Raw genomic sequence first — 20,078 nt, forward strand, 5'->3', positions numbered from 1 at the left:
GGGATTTGTGTAGATTTGTTTTGTTTATTGTTTTGGCCTTGGCTCACCCTGAAGTGTTGACACTCCCGTTTTGGTTCCTTTTTTTTTACATTGTAAATAAATCACATTGAAACTAAAGGATTTGTTTCTTGTGGCTGCTTGGGTCTTGGGGGGGAAGCGAGTGCCTCACTCATGTTATTGCCTGGCCCTAGACGGGTCGAACAATCTCTTAACAAAAATCCACGCAGAAGGACACTAGTGGCTATGAGGTAAACCAAGATGGAAAGTCAATGAAATTCAGCAACTTGTAGCAATAACAGGTAAAATAACTGCAGCCATGTGAAGTGGGGAGATTTATATCAACCTATTTTACCAGCAGGAATGAAAGACATCATTGCTTGACATATGACAGGATATATCAGGGGGTTACCAAAGTAGTGTGTGAAAAACTTTACATGTTAACAGGTTTTAGTTGTTTCAGTTGCTGATTGGTTTATGATCCAGCTTTACTGATAGTTTACTGTCACTGGTATCGGCCTCAGTGTGGAACCTTTTAACACAGATCTGTACTGAGTTACTGCTATCGCTGCTAAACCGCCCCCTGAAATCATTCAGCAAACATGGGGTAACTTTTAACATGGTGGTGAAACAGGAAGTGGAATTCATTTGTTAGCAGAGAGCTAGATTTACTGAGTGGGAGTGGCAGATTAGCGTGGCACTGCAGTAACCAAGAGAAAAAGAAAAAAAAGCTGATGGGTGATACTAAAAAAACTCCAAAACAAAACACCAATCTGTGAACACAGAAGCAGCAGGTTCATTTCAATAATGATCAACACAAAGAACCGAGAGCAGGACAAATTAGCGAGTTGCAAACGAGCAGACGCGACGAGGTAGTGCTCTATTAACAACAAGCACCGATTGTTATTTGTAATCTCACAGCACATAATAAAGTGCAAGAGCAGGTTTTAGTCACGAGGAAAGGCAGCGGGAGAAAAATGCACATGTTTGGATGCAGGAATGAAGTTTTCCATCAGAAGCTAATAGGGAGCAGGCAGGGTCGGAGATGGTTGTTCAGTCTGTGTCTAACAGCTGATGGATGTCCAGTAGAGCACAAAATATTACATGCAGTGCAGACATGTGAACATCACACTCATCTGGTCGCAGCGGATGGCCCCGCCCCTCCCTGAGCCTGGTTCTGCTGGAGGCTTCTTCCGGTTTTTCTTTCCCACTGTTGCCAAGAGCTTGATCATAGGGGATCATCTGATTGTTGGGGTTTCGTAGTGGCTTGAGTTGACTGCTTTGGTAATTTTTTCAATAAAACTGACTTTCTGTGTGATACTGCAGGAAACACTAACCAACCTTCACTCATATTAACGGCTGTATTCTGACAGACATTTTAATAGAAAATATGTGAAGGACAGTGAGTGAAATGCTGATTTGTGATGTTGAAGAACTGTACACCCTCATTTCACAGCATCTCACCTGTCATTCAAATAAACGAATTCTCCTAGCGGCAACTGCGCAGCCGTATGAAGCTCAGGTAAGAGGTAAGAACAATAACGTGCACACATGCTGTTACCTCAAGTAATTTCAAGGTGTTAGCAAATAAACCAGGACATTTTTTTTTTCAAGAATCCAACTTTGAAGAAAAAAATCCTTTCCGTGTTTCGTATTTGAATCATTAATAGTTGAATATGCACCACCTTTTTTGCACTCTGTCTCTCTCCTCACGGACGCTCCTGCATTCACTCTTATGTCATTCATTCTTTCATCTGCCGCGTCCCTTGTGGTTCTGGCTCTTTTCCTTTCAGCGTTGGGTTTGGAGCTGGAGCTGCTAGCATCTGAAGTCCTGACACTGGTGAGAGAGAAACCAGGCCAGCTCCCAGCAGAGCACGACCATATGCACACAAGCGTTTCTCGTAGCCTTCAATCTGCCCATGCGGGCTTCTGTGTGTGTGTGTGTTTGTGTATGTGTATGTTAAGCATGAAGGGGTGTGATTGCTCTTGTTTTTGTCACAGGCCAGTCCAAGTGTGTCAGAGGGATACAGACGAACACACACACGTGCACACACACACACACTCGGTCATACTCAGAGGGAGGATGGCAGCAAAGGAGAAGTGGCTGACAGAGACAGAATGAGTCACAAAGGGACAAACACAGCGAGAGGAAGTGAGATGATAGATTGCCAGGTGTGTGTGTGTGTGTGTGTCCACAGGGATGAGAGAAAGACCAGTATCTATTTCACTCTTCTTCTTTAACAAGAGTCTTTATAGAGTGGAGGTGTGCATCTATCGATCAGGTTTTGTTGCCCTGTGAACACTTTTAGAGCCCTGAGGAACAATAGCTCATCCTCCTCATCACACACTCCCATCATGAGCCCTCTCCGTGTTGTGTGTGTGCACCTCCTTGTCTCCTTTTCTTTGTGTTTCTACAACTCTTCTTCAGCTGAATTCTTTCGCCCCACTCCTGTTTATCTTTCATTCAGCTCCTTCGGGTGTGTCCGTCCCCGGGGTCTTCCAACCAGTCGGAGGGTAATGGCGGGTGAAATAGGGGTGCCGTGGGCCAGATCGGACACGATGTATAGTATAGTCCAAGCTGTGTGCATTGCACTAGCACGCTGCTGCAGTAAGTGTTTTTAGTCACCGGCACGGCTAGCACAAGAAAACAACACATTGAGTTTCTTTATTCGCTCATTTGCCGAACCGTTCACAGGATGCGACGTTAGAGTCGATTAGTGTGTTCCATGCAGAAAATGCAATAATCGTTGGCTTGAAAAGGATTAAAGCTGTGTAGAAATGTTCCAGGTATTTAAAGGCAGTGAAATTGTGCCTAATGAATCAATGGTTGACCTTAACATGTCTAATTGTTTTCATGCTGAACTTTAAAACTGTTAAAAGGCTGAATAAAGAATTACAAGTGTCAAACTGAAGCAGCAGAGGATGAGATATCCATATGGCGCGTCCACACTGGAAGCCAGTCGCTGGTTCGCACATCGCTTTGAAGCTGATGTCATTCCAAATAAATGAATTCTCTGGTTGCCGTGGACGTTCCAGGCTCCAGTTTCCTAGGTGACTCTTTAATGTATCTACTACTATGTCATGTGTCAATCAGCGCCAGTCTTCAGTGTCACTTCAGTTGCTCGGCTGGAAGACATTTTTTAAAATCTTGGATCCCGCATGCTTCCGGCTGCCAGCCGTCGTCTTATTTGCTTGAAGTTTTGGAATGTCGTTCACTTTCTCTGGTCTCTTCCAGTGTGGATGCAGGTTTAGTTTACAGAATTGTAAAGTTCCTCGCCTTCTTCAAGTCATCATCGTGGGCAGAGATGCAAATGCTTGCAGCATACCTGCTAGTTTTAGTATGCTATGAATCTCATTGTGATGAATTGGGCTGGTTCATCTCTCACCTGCTATCTGCAAAAGTCTGATGTAGTTACACTGCAAGGTGCATGTGAGCAAGTGGTTAGATCGAAAAACAGTAAAGACTGAGAGCTGCACAAGGAGACAAAGCTGGAGGGAAAATTCAAATCTGCCACAACTTTTTTATTTTTTGCATAAAGCTTTGGTGTTTTTACCTTCAATAGCTTAAGAGCCTGTAATTCTTCCTGAGAGCATCTTTTATTAGCTCCTCGTTGACTGGTAAATGCAAAAGTGTACCAACGTCATGCCCCCAAGGGGCACAGCAGGCGAAACATTTAAAACTGTGCAAGCTACATATTAAACCTGACATAACCCCGAAGACATCGCTGGAGATCATTCTCTCCTTCGGAAGTTCCTTCAAAAACCCTTTCTACAACTATTCCTGCAGACTTGAAGTGTTTAAAACATTTAAGGGCAAATAAAAAAGGCAACACAAAGTGCCAAAACTCAGCTCCACAGAACTAGCGTCTGGGTCCAGCCGTGGAGTAACCACTTATACAGCGCTCCTGTGTCGAGACGCAGGGAAAAAGGAGCGAGACGAGAAAAGCGGGGAAATGAGGGGAGGAAAAACAAGAGCTAATGAATCCCTGAACTGGTGTCCGCGCCTGCTCCAGCAGCAGCAGCAGCTGTGCGGTGGTTAGATTTACCGAGCAAAACAAACAAACAGCAAAAATAAATGGGTAAACACTCCTTGTGGGTCTGCGGGGGTCTTTGAACGCGTGTCTCTCGGAGTATCCGACTGTACTTATTTGTATGTTTATCTGCATATTTATCTGTGTCTGTTTGTGTGTGTGCGTTTATCTAATCACAATTTCACAATTTCACCCTCTTAGGCTGCAAGTGGAATGAATGGATGTGACTCTGTGGAGCTAAAAGTAAACCTCTGCTATTCCACTACACGCTGGCAAAGTTGTGAAATACTTCAAATGGATCCCATGCTGGGTTTGGCCTACATACTGTAACTCCACTACACTGCACTGCATATAGCCAATGTGCTACAATTTAGCTGAGCTCGGGTTTTGTTTAGCTGCCACCGTTGCCACTTTTTGGAGTCTTGTTAATCAGACCATGTGCCGCGGCGTAGCACAAACGTCCCCTAACTATGTAACAAAAAGCAAAAGAAAAAAAGGCGATGACACAGACGGGCTCTGTTCTCGTTAACCAGCCTCCTTTGTTCGCAGCGTCCATAAATCAATCTGTTATTTACTATTGTGGAAGAAGTTTTTTCTGTGTTATGATGCATCACTAAATTGGGCTGAGAGCGAACAGATAGTCCTACAATTTTCACCTCAATGCATGTCAATGAAAAGGGACAGCTCCATATCTGCTCCTTTTGAAAATGTGTCTGAAATCATTATTCAGCTGCTAACCTCCATCTCAACTCAAAGAGCCGGCCTCGCTGGGGGAGTGTCAGTGTTAATATGCTCCTCTGCTGCAACCGCTTAAACCAAACCTCTCCAAGACTCACTCTGTGAGCTGACCAGTATATCGTACGTCTAATTCTCCCTCCCTCGCACACACACCTGTACGCATTTGTTTTTACACGACCATCCCACCCTTTTAAAGCACAACAACTCCGAGATGTCTGATGTTTTCCACTTCCGCGGTGTTGTAATTAAAATATGCAAATGGTATCATAAAATGTGTTTCACTCTAATGACTCAATGGCAGTCGTGCCCGATGCCTTCGGCTCTGAAAGGTTACCGTCAGATAAGACTGCTTCACATCAAAAGTGAGGCTGACACGAGCCCGCGTGTTTGAGAGACAAAGGGAATTCTGGGCTTTATCTCCGGCTCATAAAGAAACTAATCTGACTTCTGCTTCTGAAGTTTGCGGAAGACAGCTTCTCAAATCCCCCTCGTATTGCTCATCCTTGACGCAAACACCTCTGCACGCGCGCACACACAAACACACACAAGCTTTCAATTACTTTGACCTTCTATGTATTTTTGAGTAAACAACTTAGATAAATAATGTTTTGGAAAAATGCTGCAGCCAGCTCCCACGCTATTTGGTTGTGGGTCTAGTTTCACACACACAGACAATATTTTGACACAGTCATAGGGCTTAAACCCAGGAATATTGGTGTGACTAACACATGTTTGGCTGCGTGTGTGGGGAGGTCCTCCCCCAGGAAATATGTCAAACACGTAATATTCTGCATTCTTCTTTTTTTATGTACAAATTCCTTAATTTATGTCAGGAACACATTTTTATTTGTTCATATCATAAGAAATATTGTTCACTCGGCTGCTGTAACAATGTGAATTTCCCAACTCTGAGACTAATAAAGGCTACCTCATCTTATTTTATCGATAATGAATATTCAGTATTGTTAAAATTTATGTTACTTTGTTATTTGTTATTTGTTTGTGCAACTGAAATTATGACTTCCTGAATAATGTACTCTATGATGTATGGGGATGCTGGCAAGTATAGACTCACTGTTCGGATCACTGTCTCCAGCTACAGTGTAAATAAAGTTTTTCTTTAAGTAGGCATACAGCAGGCTTTAGATCTCACCCTCAGTCAACATGCCAAAGCTAAAGTATTAGTTCATTAGCAGGTCTCTGGAGAACTTCAAGACATGTCGAGGAGGTAATTTAGTCATTTAAATCAGCTGTGTTGGATCAAGGACACATAAAACCTGCAGGACACCGGCCCTCGAGGCCTGGAGTTGGATATGAAATTTAGCGTCTATAATTATATACACTGTTGCATGTCAATAAAAACAAATAAGAATATTTCCCACTGATATATATAATGAAATAAAAAAATTCCATATTTCAACATCTTTCAGCAGATCAACAGATCAGAGTTCATTTGATGTTTGGTATTCTTAGAATTATTAACGATTACGAACAACTAGAGATGAAAATTTGCTCTGCTCACATTATTTCCATAAACTCCAGAAGAGGTTTCGAAAACTAACTATACTAATGTAAAATTAGTTATACCCCTTTGGAAACAAAAATGTTACTTTTACAGTTGACTTACACTCGCCTTGTTAGGTACACTTTGGTGCCAGGTTGGACACCATTTTTCCTTCAGCACTGTCGTCATTCTTCACGGCATTAATTCAACAACATGCTAGAAACATTCGTCACAGATTTGAACATTTATTATGTTCAAGAAACCAGTTAGAGATGACCTGAGCTTTGAGACATGGAGTGTTAACCTGCTGGAACTGTGGTCATAAAGGGATGTACATGTTCAGCAACAACACACAGGTAGGCTGTGGCACTTAAACAAAGTTGAGTTGGTTCTAAGCGGTCCAAATTGTGCCACACCATTACACCACCAGCATCCTGAATCACTCACGAGGCAGGATGGGTCCATGTTTTTATGTTGTTTATGCCAAAACCCTACCATCAGAATGTTCCAGCACAAACAGAGGCTAATTAAAACCAAGTAACATTTTTGCAGTCTTCTGTTGTCCACCTTTGGTAAGCCTCTGCAAACTGTAGCATCGTTTTCCTAATCATAGCTGAAAGGAGTGGCTACTCCTCCCCTTCCTAGTAGATGCACTTAGGCTATGAATACACCGCCTCCTTTTCTAAGTATCAGATTCACAAACTTGAGTGTCCACGCCGCTCCGCCTGAACACTCGGCGGGTGACGACAATACCCCATCAGCCTTTTACAGCTGAGGGATAAAAAACAAAGAAAAGAAAAACCCAAGAGGTAAAAATACACCAAAACAGTAACAAACAGCTACAGTCCCCGGTGAATACTGAAAGCGTACATGAAGATCCCATCACACTAACAGCAGGATAACAGAGGTAGAGTGCATAAGCACGTGCTATCAACCTGAAGTTAAAGGCTACTGGAGAGCTTCCATTATTTCTCGGAATAATAATAATAAACAACAACAAATAAGTTTGCCGAAGGCTTTTGTCAGAGGTGATGTTTTTCTCTCTTCACTGCATCACTTACAAATGGAAAACGCCCCTCCTGCGTGAGAAGCCAGATAACTCTGTTTGTCGACCTCGTGATGTGTGCTTTGTCGTATCGCTCCGAACGCACACGGGGAAAACCGTGAATGAAATCACTCTCGGGAGGACCACGCTCGTCTCGCTGCATGATCAACTCACAAGACGGGTCTGTGTCGGGAGCACATCTATCACATCTGTAACGCGTGCAGAGGAAGTACCAGAAGATTTAGAATGTACAAATGGAACAACATGAGACTGTCAGAGGAAACTCCGTCATTTTTCAGCGCTTGCACTACTGGAAAAATCTACTTCATGTATGATGTAGCACACGGCAACCAATTACATCCAGTGTTTTCAATGTTCAGCCAGCCCCGGCAATGTTTAATGTGATGAAAAGGAGAGAGCGCAGAACATTTCATTCATATCCTACAATGATGCAGCAGCGCAGAACCAAAGAGAGAGCACTCCTCTTCAGTCTCATAGAAGATTGACGTAGCCACTATGACCTACATCCACTTTGCAGCTTAAAGTCTCCAGCGTTTGATTTCTTTTTTGGATGTAACCATATTTAGACTAGAGAGTGACGTAATCAAGAACAGCAAGCTTGGTAAGCGATCACATTCATAAACTGTATGGGTACAAAACATAAACACATAGAGACAAATGCTGCTAATTAGTGCTAATAGTTTAAAAATAATAATTTTACTTGAAGCACAAGCTTCTTTGATGGATTTTACTTGACGTAAAACACTTTATTTGACAAATAATTAAATTAAAAATGCCTGAAATAGATCGAACAACAGAAACAACGTGTATAGTTCAGGGACTTGAACTAGCTTCTACAGCTCCAAGCTTAAAGACTCAACACAATTAAAACAGGCGCGTTATGAAAAACGTCACCGAACATTCGGTTATTATGAAAGGGGGAAACTATTTATAGTTAACATAGTATTTAATACTTCAACATGGGAGTCTAAACATATGACATGATGACAGCCCAGTTATCACAGCTATGCAAAAGGCAAACAAAGAATAAAGTAAACTCATCATCAAACAACAAAAGATTAAATGTTGGAAGTCCCCAACATCTAAATGAAAGCAGTTACTGCAAGTATGTGTCATTTACCTTCAAAGACAATGTGGTATCTATTTCTTCTCCCTCCCACTGTCTCAGTGTTATTGAATGCACTGGCCCCTTTCTCTTCTCTAATTTGAGGTCTTCCAAGACAAGCCCAGGCATGAAACCTCCATCATGTGCACGTCAGACTGTCCCTGAGCTGGTGACACCACAACTCTGCTGACAGAATACAGTACATTTCATCTCCTTTCTTCTTTCTTCATCACACTGCTCATCACTCTTCCCTTTTATTCTCTGAGCCAGAATAAACTGCAGGGCTGTCTGTACACGACAACTGTCTGAGCTTCTAAATGACCCAATAAATTACCTGCTGTGTTCAATGGAAAGGAATTTTAATTGCCTTTTGCCAAAAATCAAGATACTTTATGAGTGCAAGAATGGCAGAGCCTTTGGATTATATCCAGAGCGTGTAGTTCGTTACATAATTACTCAACTGATTGATTGCTAGTTATAGTTAACTTTTTTCCAGAAAAAAATGAATTAATTTGCTCTAAAAGCTGCCCGTGAAACTCTCACATTATTATTACCTGCATTTAGAATTTTATAGAATTTAATGTTTTCCGAGATGCCATCCCATGCATTCAAAGTTACACTGGAAACTGGGCCTGTAAGAAAAATGTCAGCGAACCCATATTAAAATTTCCAAACTTGAGCATTAGCCACAGCTGGTTATTTTCAGAAAAAATAATTGAACAAAAACCCCAAAACACAAGTTTGAACCATTCAAATATTGCATTACATCCACAAGAGGGCAAGCCAATACAACAAAAGCTGCAACTACTGCTACAGGTTTAAAAAATCTACATAACCATGCAGTCCAAAACAGGCAAAGAAAACCAAGACTCCACCAGGAACCTATGTTGCATTTTCCCACAAACCCTATAATAACTGTGTAATAACAGTGGCACAGCCTCCTAACATAGCCTATCAACATATGCACACACTTGTTGATAGCCTACCTTAGCAGGCTGTGACTAATCTAATCTTTTACCACATATAACTATTTTCTTAAAAATTTAAATATAATAATATATTGTTGTATTTATTAACTTAGAGAAATAAGCAACAAAAAATGTAATTGCTTATTTTGAAAGTCAATTTTACCAACGAAGAAGAAGAACTGTGAAGTAAAAGAAAATATCTATTAGCATGTTTATCTAATGAAGGTTTATCTTATCTTATATTAATCTAGACCTACTTTGAAACAAAATTACTATAAACCTAGGCTCTCAGGCTCCTTTGAATCCAACCTGTGTCTCTGCAATTGAATCACAGGGACCAACTGAGAGGACCAAAAATGCCACTTTTGAGACCCTTGTACTGCCTAAGTCAGAGGTGTCAAACTCCAGGCCTTAAGGGTCGGTGTCCTGCAGGTTTTAGATGTGTCCTTGATCCAACACAGCTGATTTAAATGGCTACCTCACATGTCTTGAAGTTCTCCAGAGGCCTGGTAATGTACTAACCCTTTAGTTTAGGTGTGAGAGATCTAAAACCTGCAGGACATCGGCCCTTGAGGCCTGGAGTTCAACACCCCGGGCCTCAGTTAAAGGGCATATTAGCAAGGTTATGGTTTGGGTAGCATTTGTGTGTGCGTCGTTCTGTCAACTCGTTTAGGGTGGGGTCATGTCAACAACCCATTAAAATCTGTCTTACATCCACCACAGTCTTTAACCCTGGAGAACCCATGGGGTCGGCTCTGACCCCATGGGTTCTCCAGGGTTAAGGTCAACTTAAAGATTTATTGGTCGAAAATTGACAAAAAGCCTTATATTATTACGTTATCCCTCACTACAGAGGATTTTGAATTTTGAGATATTCACATGCATGACGATCGACAAGCTATACATTTTAATAAGTTATACATTTTTGGAAAATAACCAGATAAATCTTTTGACTTAATTCTACTTTGAATTAATCATTTATATCCGTCCAATTAAATTCCTAATTATATTGACTAATTATCACCTCTTTCTCTCCCCGTACTAGCAGCAGTGCATCTGAAGCCTGCAGCTACGCCACACAGCTGTTCCAGCTTTGCTACACAGCGTGCTGTATCACCCCCAGCAGCACCGCGTCTAACAGTGTTAGCATTCGGTAAAGCCTGTGAGAAAGACTGACAATGTTTGATTGTTTTTGTTTTGTTTTGGGGCATTTTCCCTGAAAAAAATCAGATATTGAGTTTATGTTTTTTTATGCTATAGCATACAATTATATGTAATGTAAAAGTATTGTAATGCTACATCTGTGTCAGACTTTTTGTTGTTTGTTTTTAATAAAAACTTGCAACTTCTTATTGATCTGTACTGAAAGTCCTGATAAAGCATATTTATCTCAGATAACAGTAATTAAAAAAACAAGGACGTATATTTCAGCAAATTAGAGAGAAATTAGAGACACATTTTCAACTGGCAAAGCTTAATAAGAATGTTCAAGAAATAAAAAGAAAATCTGTTTTTATCAGAACAAAGAACAAACACAACACTCCAACATTCTGACTGCAGTTCATAATGGAGAAAAAATAAAGTTACAGCATGAATACAAAGTAGGCTCATTAAAAGGCTTGCTATTCACACAAAGTTTCATCCCCTCCACTATGCACTCAGCTATCAGTCGGAGGGTGGGAAAAGTCTTCCTAGGAAAAGTCTGTAATGCGACCTTCGATTCTGAAAGTGGCTGAAATGCCAGAATCACAGTAAAGTGTGTGCTCTCTGGAAGCTCTGAGATGTCTCCTATGTTTATATGTTTCATGCACCCCCTGTAATCCTGCTGTATATCCTGAAAGGTCAGCAGGGTTTTTGGTACTGGCTCTGAGTGATGGGTAGCTCTACTGTGTGATCACTGTCATTGCTCTCTGAAGAGTCGAACAACAGAATAAATGTTAGCAATATGATGCAGAATACACACTAAAGTTTGGTGACCTGCCCCGTAATCCGGTCGTTCCTGTTGCCCCCCTGTTTGAGTGACAGTAACTGATATGGGGGAATGGGCAATGGGGTTAATGTGCACTCAGTGAGGTAATGCTATCCACCCTCCATAATGCACTGTGGCCCAGTGTAGCCAAAGACACAACAACACTCCACACAAAAGGGAATTAATTTACAATTTTCAACATGAAGACAAAGAATGTAGACTCTAGCTGCAGGAGAGCTTATTTTACATATAATGATGAATGACTCAGCCTACTAGAATTAGTGACCACTGACCTATAGCTCCACTAAACTCTTCTATTTTCGTATGTATGAAATGGCTCACCTGTTAGCTGTGCCTTCCCCGCACACTGGAATGCTAATGCATTAAAGGGGAAAACAAGCTAAAAACTGACTTCACTTGTTTAACTGCTCTAAGCAACTTTGGAAATGATTATATTATATTATTAGAACTTATTGATTTCTTTTTAAAACTGATTTCTTAAAACCTGAGCATATAAAAACCCCAATTTTGAGACAGTTTCTGAGTCTAAACTGAATAAATGAGTAATATTTTGTTATTTAGCTAGCTTGTCGAATATCTGCAATACCAACAAAGGAGAGTTATGTTAATATTTTAGGCTGCTTTCCATGGGCAGTCGCCATCAGCCGTGTGTGGGATGATACAGCACAACTGAAGTAAGCCAAACTGTGTTTGAAATGTTTGCTTCAGTGTTCAGTACAGTGTTCAGTACAAATCGAGCGCTCTACAGTAGGTGAGGGAGTGAAAAAGTGAGTACTTTGAGCACGGCCACGATTTGGGTAAAAATACCAAACTGTTCTTGGAGTGCAGCCTGTATTTTCCTTGCATGACTTCATTAAGCATCTTTGAGGTCAAACTATCACAAGGTGAAGATTCTCATAGCAGCAAAGGGGATTTAGCATTAGCATCCCAGAACAAGTGACTGCTCATTGGCCAGAATGGGCCAATCAACATGCCTGACATCATTTTTTAAACATCCGTCTACTTACGCAGAACACTGGTATGGTTAAAGTATGGTAGTGAAATAGAGCGAGACGGAAACTAAGCGAAAGAGATAAGTAAGTCAAAGTCAACATGTATGTGTGCCGTTCATCGAGACGTCCGAGGCTTTGATGAATAATTCATACGGCATAAATAGAAGCAGAGTAACCTAAAAACCCTTCACTGTGTAATATGTTCTTTATGGTTCTGCACACCAGAAATGTCCATTATTCAGATGATCTTAAATTGCCATAAAACATTTATCAGGAACCAAGCGATGAAGTCTTTAAGTTTAGCAGACCATAAAGGAACCAAATTAACAAATACACTTACAGATTCCACTCTGCTGCGCTCGAGGTTTGGACAGTTATTTACACTTCAGCACAGAGTGCGGGGATTAAATCTTCTGACCCATCCAAAGTCACAGTTTGGCCGATCAATTTGCGTTTTTGTGCCTAGTGGAAGTGGTGCCAGCAAAGATTGGCAGTGACATTGCTTCTGCTGGACTGACACATGAATGAATATTGTAAATAATCATGTTTTCTTCTGGCAGAAGAACCGCTGTGCACACCAGCATTCAGTCAATCTGCTTTTTGGTGTGGATACGTCCCACACCCACATCTTCCTCCATGTGAAGTTTCTCTGGATTATCTAGCAAAAAACAACAACTTACAATTCCTATTTTCTTCTCCTAGCTTCCTTAAAATCGTAGCCTTTTTCGTTTAAACCCCCGCCCTGCAGCACCAACCACAAACCATCAGTCTTCTAGGCGAGCCACAGTCTATCACCCTCCCACAGCATGAGACTATTAGACTTATCTTAGCCAGAGTTGCTCCTAATTTGGCATCCTCACAGCAATGGCTGTAGTGTGTTGAAAGTTATCAGAGTGAGACCAGCTCCCTATTTGGCAGGCAGAGGGGCAGTGCCACCGCTGTCTGTCTGCCAGGTTGATTAATAAGTAGCAGCGGAGCGGCTACGCTAACAGACTGGCCTGCCCGGACGCTTCCAGAGCTCTGCTAAATTAATGACACACACAAACTGCGTATACCCATATCAATACACACACACACCTACTCTCCCCTTACTTCTCGCCACACACATGTACTCACACTGAAGCAGACACACTGAAAACTCCGGGTAAAAACGCAGCACAACACAGGTTTGCTGATAAAACAGAGCAGACACACACACGGGCGAAAACGAACATAAAAATGAGGGAAGACACACACCTGTTCCCTCCCTCTTATCCACCCTAATATCAGCACAAACACACGCACGCATGCAAACGCACACAGGCTGTGCCTCCCTTTGTTCAGCAGCGAGGGGTTTGAGCGACAGCTCATCAGGGCTGTATTATCACATTATTGTGAATGCACCATTTCTCTTAAGCAGAGCGGGCAGCCAGGCATAACAGAACACTTCCTCATTCTGCCATTTGTTACTGCCAACGTGACAGGGGAGGGTTTGAGCAAGCACATGTGGAGCTTAACATATAACAGCAGACAAGAAAAACAAGGATATACAGTAAGTAAGAGTGCAAGTGACATTACAGCTCCGATAAGGTGGTTTTTTTAAATCCCCTTTCCCCCATTCATCTGTCATGTGTAATAGGTCAGACGGCACAGGATGAATGCAACTTTGAGGGGAATGATGCATTTCAGCAACACATTCCCGCACTAAAATATTACACGCCAGAGAAAGTTGACATATTAGCGTGTGACCGGCAAATACAAAGGAGCAGAACATTAATTCCAGGGATGACATCCTTACTGCTGCTTTGCTTATTTCCCTTTTAGGTTTCAGGCGTGCTGTGATTAATGTCCCATCTGTATTTAATTGTTTCTGAGTGAAAAAAGGACTCAAAGTGAGGGGTGTGATTTGGCTGAGAGGTGGGGTCAGCGTGTGATTTTCTTAAGAAATAAGTGAAATAATACAAATATACCTATTTGCTTACCCACTGCTGCCAATCATTAAAACGCTGCCATTAAAAACACTTTTAATGGCAACAGATTTGTGATGTTTGCAGATTAAACACAGCTAATTACTGTATTATCGCAAAGAGATTTCAGACTGACTCCATCTTTCTTTCATGTGACTATATCATTACAGATGACTGTAGATTTAGCATATATAGTCTAAAATAGTGCTTTCAGTAACACTTGGCCTTATTTGTTTTTGAATGATATGTGCATCATGGATATTGAACTTGTCTTCATATTATTAATGAACACATTTGCAATAAATTACTTTCTGGCGACAGATAATTTTACAAAATTACGTTAAATTTGATTCAGATTTTACACAGCAGAAACTTTTGTTTCACATGAACTGCAGAGTTATTTTACACATTTACAAAGCACATGCCACTGCTTCAGTGTTGGGAAGGTTACTTTTAAAATGTATTCCATTACAGATTACAGAATACATGCCCCAAAATGTATTCTGTAACGTATTCCGTTACGTTACTCAATGAGAGTAACGTATTCTGAATACTTTGGATTACTTAATATATTATCATGCTGTTTACAACTACATGAATGTACTATTGCTGTGATTTATTACTGTTACTGAAGGTCCGCGGCTCCGAACCGTAGTAAAGGGACCTCTGGCTAATACGGTGGGTTCTGTGTCGGCTCGTAGCCGAAAACTAGCTTTACTTTGTTGTCTGGGTCAACTTTGCTAGTGAGAGACAGAGAGAGGTGTTGAAAGGCTGCTCCAACGGAACTTATTGTTTTTGGAGGAAAACACGAACACGGTGTACAGTCGAGTCTTAATAGCTTACTTACAACTGGGCTCGTCAGGCACTCTTCTTGGCTGCAGTGGTTATTATTATATTTACATGCTTTCAGCTCCCGTTTTTGCTCGATGACAGCTCGTACTTTTCCTTTTTCTCCCTCCTCGCTCACAGACACATAACGTGTATGGCAGTCCATTCTCCCTGCAGCACGGACTACACTGCCCATGATGCTACATTCTTTAGAGCTATACCTGTAGCATTCTGCCTATTAGCTTAGCACAACAACAACAAAAAGGCCTCTCTCACCCAGGAAACACGCAGAGAGAGAGCGTCACCCTGTAACCATGGCAACCGTAACGCTGCCGCCTGGAACAACAGAACGTAGCTGTCAAACAAAACCCAAACAGTCCTGACCCGCCACAATATGAAACAGGGAAGTACCGCCGTGTAATCCATTTATTTCAACAAAGTAACTGTATTCTAAATACCACCTTTTTAAACGGTAACTGTAACAGAATACAGTTACTCATATTTTGTATTTTAAATACGTAACGGCGGTACATGTATTCCGTTACTCCCCAACACTGCACCGCTTTGACGTCAGTTAGCTTTCTTCTGTCTACAAATCAGATTAGCCCACATTTTTAAACCTCCCTTTCATGTTTCATGCTATGACAGACACCATGTAAATAATGTCAGTTTGAAAACAGCTTAAAATACTGTAGCTGCAACATTTAGACACACTTAACTGCAAGGTTACTTTAGCTATTGCATTAAAATAAATATTATTGAGTTCATGTTGATCATTGTTAATACATAAGACCAACACAACAGCAGACATGTTCAGAGATGTCAGTCCTCTCAGATGTCTTCTCATGTTTCATTCGCTTTCTTCTACTCAGTTACTCGCATCTGTCACTACAAGGTTTTTTTCTCAACTCCCACTGATAGTGCTCGCTCTGTGTGTGTGCACCATTTTTTTAAAATCCGTGCTTGTGTATCAGTGGTTGTATTACCATAAGCTACAGGTGTAAACAGTGGTGGGTCTCTGTTAAGGTGTCTGGTTGGAGACTAAAAAGGAGCAAAGCGCAGGCAGGTGGTCTCACACGCAGTGGGGGTGCACAGCCACTCGCTTATTCAAAGATACAGCATGAAACAGTGAGGTGGAGTAAATACAAACACGCACACGGACACACAACTGCAAAATGATTCCTTGCATTTTGGGGTGTGGCTACATGTGTTAGCGTGTAATTTTCGAGCCGTGAGCACGTCCTCTTCGTGTTGGTTTTATAAGCCAATTCTTTGCCGCGACTTTGCTGACGACCTCTGATCCCCCTCTGGTAAAAGAGGAGCGCCCTCTTTTTGACCTTGTGAGGGTTGGAGGGAGTGTTTGACACTGGCTCTCCTGCCACCGCTTGCTGTGACAGGAGAGCCACATCAACTCATCCTCAGCTGTTGTCAAGCACACCGTTGCCTGGCAACTGGCCAAAGGTAGAACATCGCTGGAGATAAGAAGGACGACCTGCCTGCATCCCTGCCGTTTTCCCTTCTTTCCTCCCCTCGTCCACTCCCATCTTCCTGCTTTCCTTCTTCATCTTTGCTCTCTGCACCTGCTGACACTCAGGTGCTTCATTATCTGGGCAGTGGCAGTTTCTTTCATAAATCTGCTGCTATACAACCGTCTTAAATAATGAAGGGAAAACTATCGCTTCAGCTGTTTAGGAGTTACAGTCACACATAATTCATTCATTTTAAGACCTAGCTGTGTCTTCGCCTTTATCAATTTCTCCTTACTTACGAGTGTATATTAAGGGCTTCCACTCCCCTGAATTGACATAAGACCTTTTCTTCTTTATCAAATAAGAAGATGATAACATCAGATTTGCCAGCGCTTGCCTCTCACTGTTGAAAGGCACAAAAAGCTGTTTCATTTTTTAAGACTTTCCACATTTAAAAGACTTCACATTGCGAACAAAAGACTTAAAAAGTGCAATGCAATATACCTACAGTGACAGTGAATGGACAACTGTGAGTGAAAACCCTTCCTTGTTCCCAGCTCGTTTGCTCCACTCTTCGTGCCTTTTTCCCTTTTAGCCATTCATAATCTTAGCGTTCCTCTCTCTTCTCTTTCAAACACAAGCGCAGCCTCTCTCTAACTTGTTTCATGCTCTACTTCCTTTCCCTCTCTACTTTCAAAGGCCCGGTAGTCCTGTGACTGGACTGCTTTTGTATAAAAACAGCTGGGACTGCATTCAACTACTGTTACAAAAATCAGGATTGAAGAAGCGAGATAATGAGTGAATACAGCTGAAGTATGTCGGCCCAGCATGACCAAATATGAAAGAAATGCTTCATACTCGTTACGTATGGACAGGTTATTTCAGCCCATTAATATCCACAGTAGAATTTCATCATTTCTTTCTAAGCCAGTGACTAAGGCAAGCACATTTTTCACCAAAACACAAGTGGAAATGTGGTTTCTGTGATGACATGAATAAAAGCAGGCCTTTAAGGACCAGACCGAATCAAAATGAATGAATTAAAAGATTTATCAAAGCAACTTCAGGACAAATTTATGTTGGAGTTATTTAAATATCCAATATGTGACAGTTGGTCACCGTCAGTCTTCTGCTAAAATTCAAATGGCCCTAATGAGATCAAAAATCAGCGCTGTAATATCGTTTTAGACATTTTTATATGACTAAAATGAAGATAAATGAAGTAAATGCTGCACTTCTAGACGCGTGCATGCCAGGCCTTGGTCAGACTGCCAGCCTAAATTCATTTTTTGGGCAAATACAGACAGGTTCAGAAAATCTGGACCACTAAACATCTCTTCGTCTCCAAACGCAAACCACATTTGGAGATTTTTTAAAAAGCATTTCCAAACCAAGGCGTCTCTGTTTTCTGTAACATCCGAACATCAGACTGACTGTGAATGATGAACAGAACTCGTGCTGGTTCTAGCAGTGTGCAACGAATATACAAATGGTGAAAATCAACTGTCTGTGTGAACATGATAATGCATCTCAAGAGGCCTCCTGGTTGGATAATGGCAAACAGCATACCATAATTAAACCCAGCAAAGAGAAGCATTTTATTATTGCAGACAAAAACACTCTATGGCAGGAGTATGAAAAGATAAAGAAGCATAATGGTGGGAAAACGTGGCAACACGGTCTCCTCTTTTGAAAATGGCACAAGTATAGCATCGCTTTCTCACGTCTCTATTTCAGCGTGTCACGTTTTCTCACCCTCCTTCTTTCTAGTTCCTCTCTCTTTGTTCTGTCTTCCTTTCATTCTCTTACACGTCTTCTTCTTCCTCTTCATTCCTTCTCTTCTTGTTCTCAGTCTTCCTTCCTCTCCACATCCTACAGGTCTGACGCCCTGGCTGTGTTTGCGCTGAGGGCAGCACTTTGTCACGTCCCTCATACATATGCAACATGCATTCCAGGTAAGACAGAGAGAGATGGTGGTGGGGGAGGGGAGGACTAGCATAAGCTAATGAGGAGATGGACCGGTAATGGAGGAAACAAATGGAGTAATGGAAAAGAAAGGCACAGAAGGAGAGGCTGACGCGTGGATATGTGGAGGTGATGAAGACACAGAGAGCTTAAGAGGGAGAGCGCAAACATTTGAGGAGGACAACAAAATGACAGGAGGGAGAGAGAGAGGAGGAGACAGGGAGAGATGGAGTGGACAGGAGTCAAAGCCATTAACCCACAGGCTCAGAGCTGCTGCTGCTGCTGCTGCTGTGTGTGTGTTTGTGCGGTCGGTAGGTGGATGGAGACATAGTCGTATCCCGAGGCCAGGCCAGCCAGGTCTGTTGTCAGCCTAACCCCTCCCGTCCTCTCCACCAACCAAGATGGATGAGCAGCAGCGCTGGCTAATCACGCGCTCCGCTGGCCAGGACACATACACCTGAGGCCAGCGGAGCCAAGCAACTGTAAAAAGGTACGATTCATCCCCGAGGAAAAATGTGAACTTATAGCTCTAATGTCTGTCTGTGTTACATAAATGTGTTAAACATGACAATATTTACATAAACGTAAGCACACAGAGCATGTGCAGTGGGAACAGAGTGCACGAAGAAGAAAAAACAAAAGAGATTTACGTTCACTGTGTCCTTTAACGTGGAGACTCACGTTACATCTGGTTGTTATAATTAGACTGCATCACATGGGACTGGATCGAGCTGATTGGTGGTGACAGTTGAGGAATGAATACATGCAGTGTTTGGATCTGAAGAAGTCAAAAGTGCCTGGCATCACAGTGCAGTGGCAGTCCATAGGTGCTTTGCAGAACTTTGCACATCTGCATGTTGCAGCTGTGTGCTCTGAGCAAGCGACATGGCCCCATGCACTGTTAGCTTTTTGGAGGATTATTAGTGCCTGTGTTGGTTAAATTCTCATAATTTCTCTTGCTGCTCGACTAAAGAGCTATACAGGGACATCATGGTGGCACTATAAAAGCTGCACTTTGAAGTATTTTGAACCCTGGTTACACTTCACACCTGTCACTGTATGCAGTTGTCTTTTAATGGCAAGTGTCACTAAATATAACACAAAATGAACAGAAAAAAACATAAACGTTGACACCCAATCTGTGTTTATTCTGTCTGTTAACACAAGCAGAGATGGAAATCCACCTTTTAAAAATAGCCTTGTGATTAATCCCAATCTAAAGGCTGGCTCACGATCAAGTTCACTATAATCTCTACTCTACGATCATTTCGTGGCATCTGACGTGGGCTAAAGTTTGCCATCTGCCAGCATTTAATGGCTGAGCTTTTTGAACCAGATGGAGTTATGTAATGTTGTGGAAGTATGATCAACTAGATGCTCGACATTTACGGGAGCAAGTCAACAAGTCACCAAAGCAGGTATTCCAGTCTCATTTAGAGGAGACAGTTTTAGTCTGAAAAACACTTCCAGAGTGTTTTT

General features: G+C 41.8%; 1 protein-coding gene and 1 long non-coding RNA gene across 2 annotated transcripts in view; both read right to left on the reverse strand.

Annotated features, from left to right (window-relative positions):
* nlgn2a (neuroligin 2a) overlaps nt 1–20,078 on the reverse strand; it is a 187,347-nt gene that overhangs the window by 29,630 nt on the left and 137,639 nt on the right.
* LOC146523211 (uncharacterized) overlaps nt 1–20,078 on the reverse strand; it is a 54,117-nt gene continuing 34,039 nt past the window's right edge. The window contains exon 2 of the long non-coding RNA XR_014870033.1: nt 1–20,078. This exon is cut by the window's right edge and continues 24,127 nt beyond it. This is a non-coding gene — a long non-coding RNA (uncharacterized LOC146523211).

This window comes from Neolamprologus multifasciatus, chromosome 3 (genome assembly GCF_963576455.1).
Source record: "Neolamprologus multifasciatus chromosome 3, fNeoMul1.2, whole genome shotgun sequence".
Lineage (NCBI taxonomy): Eukaryota > Metazoa > Chordata > Actinopteri > Cichliformes > Cichlidae > Neolamprologus > Neolamprologus multifasciatus.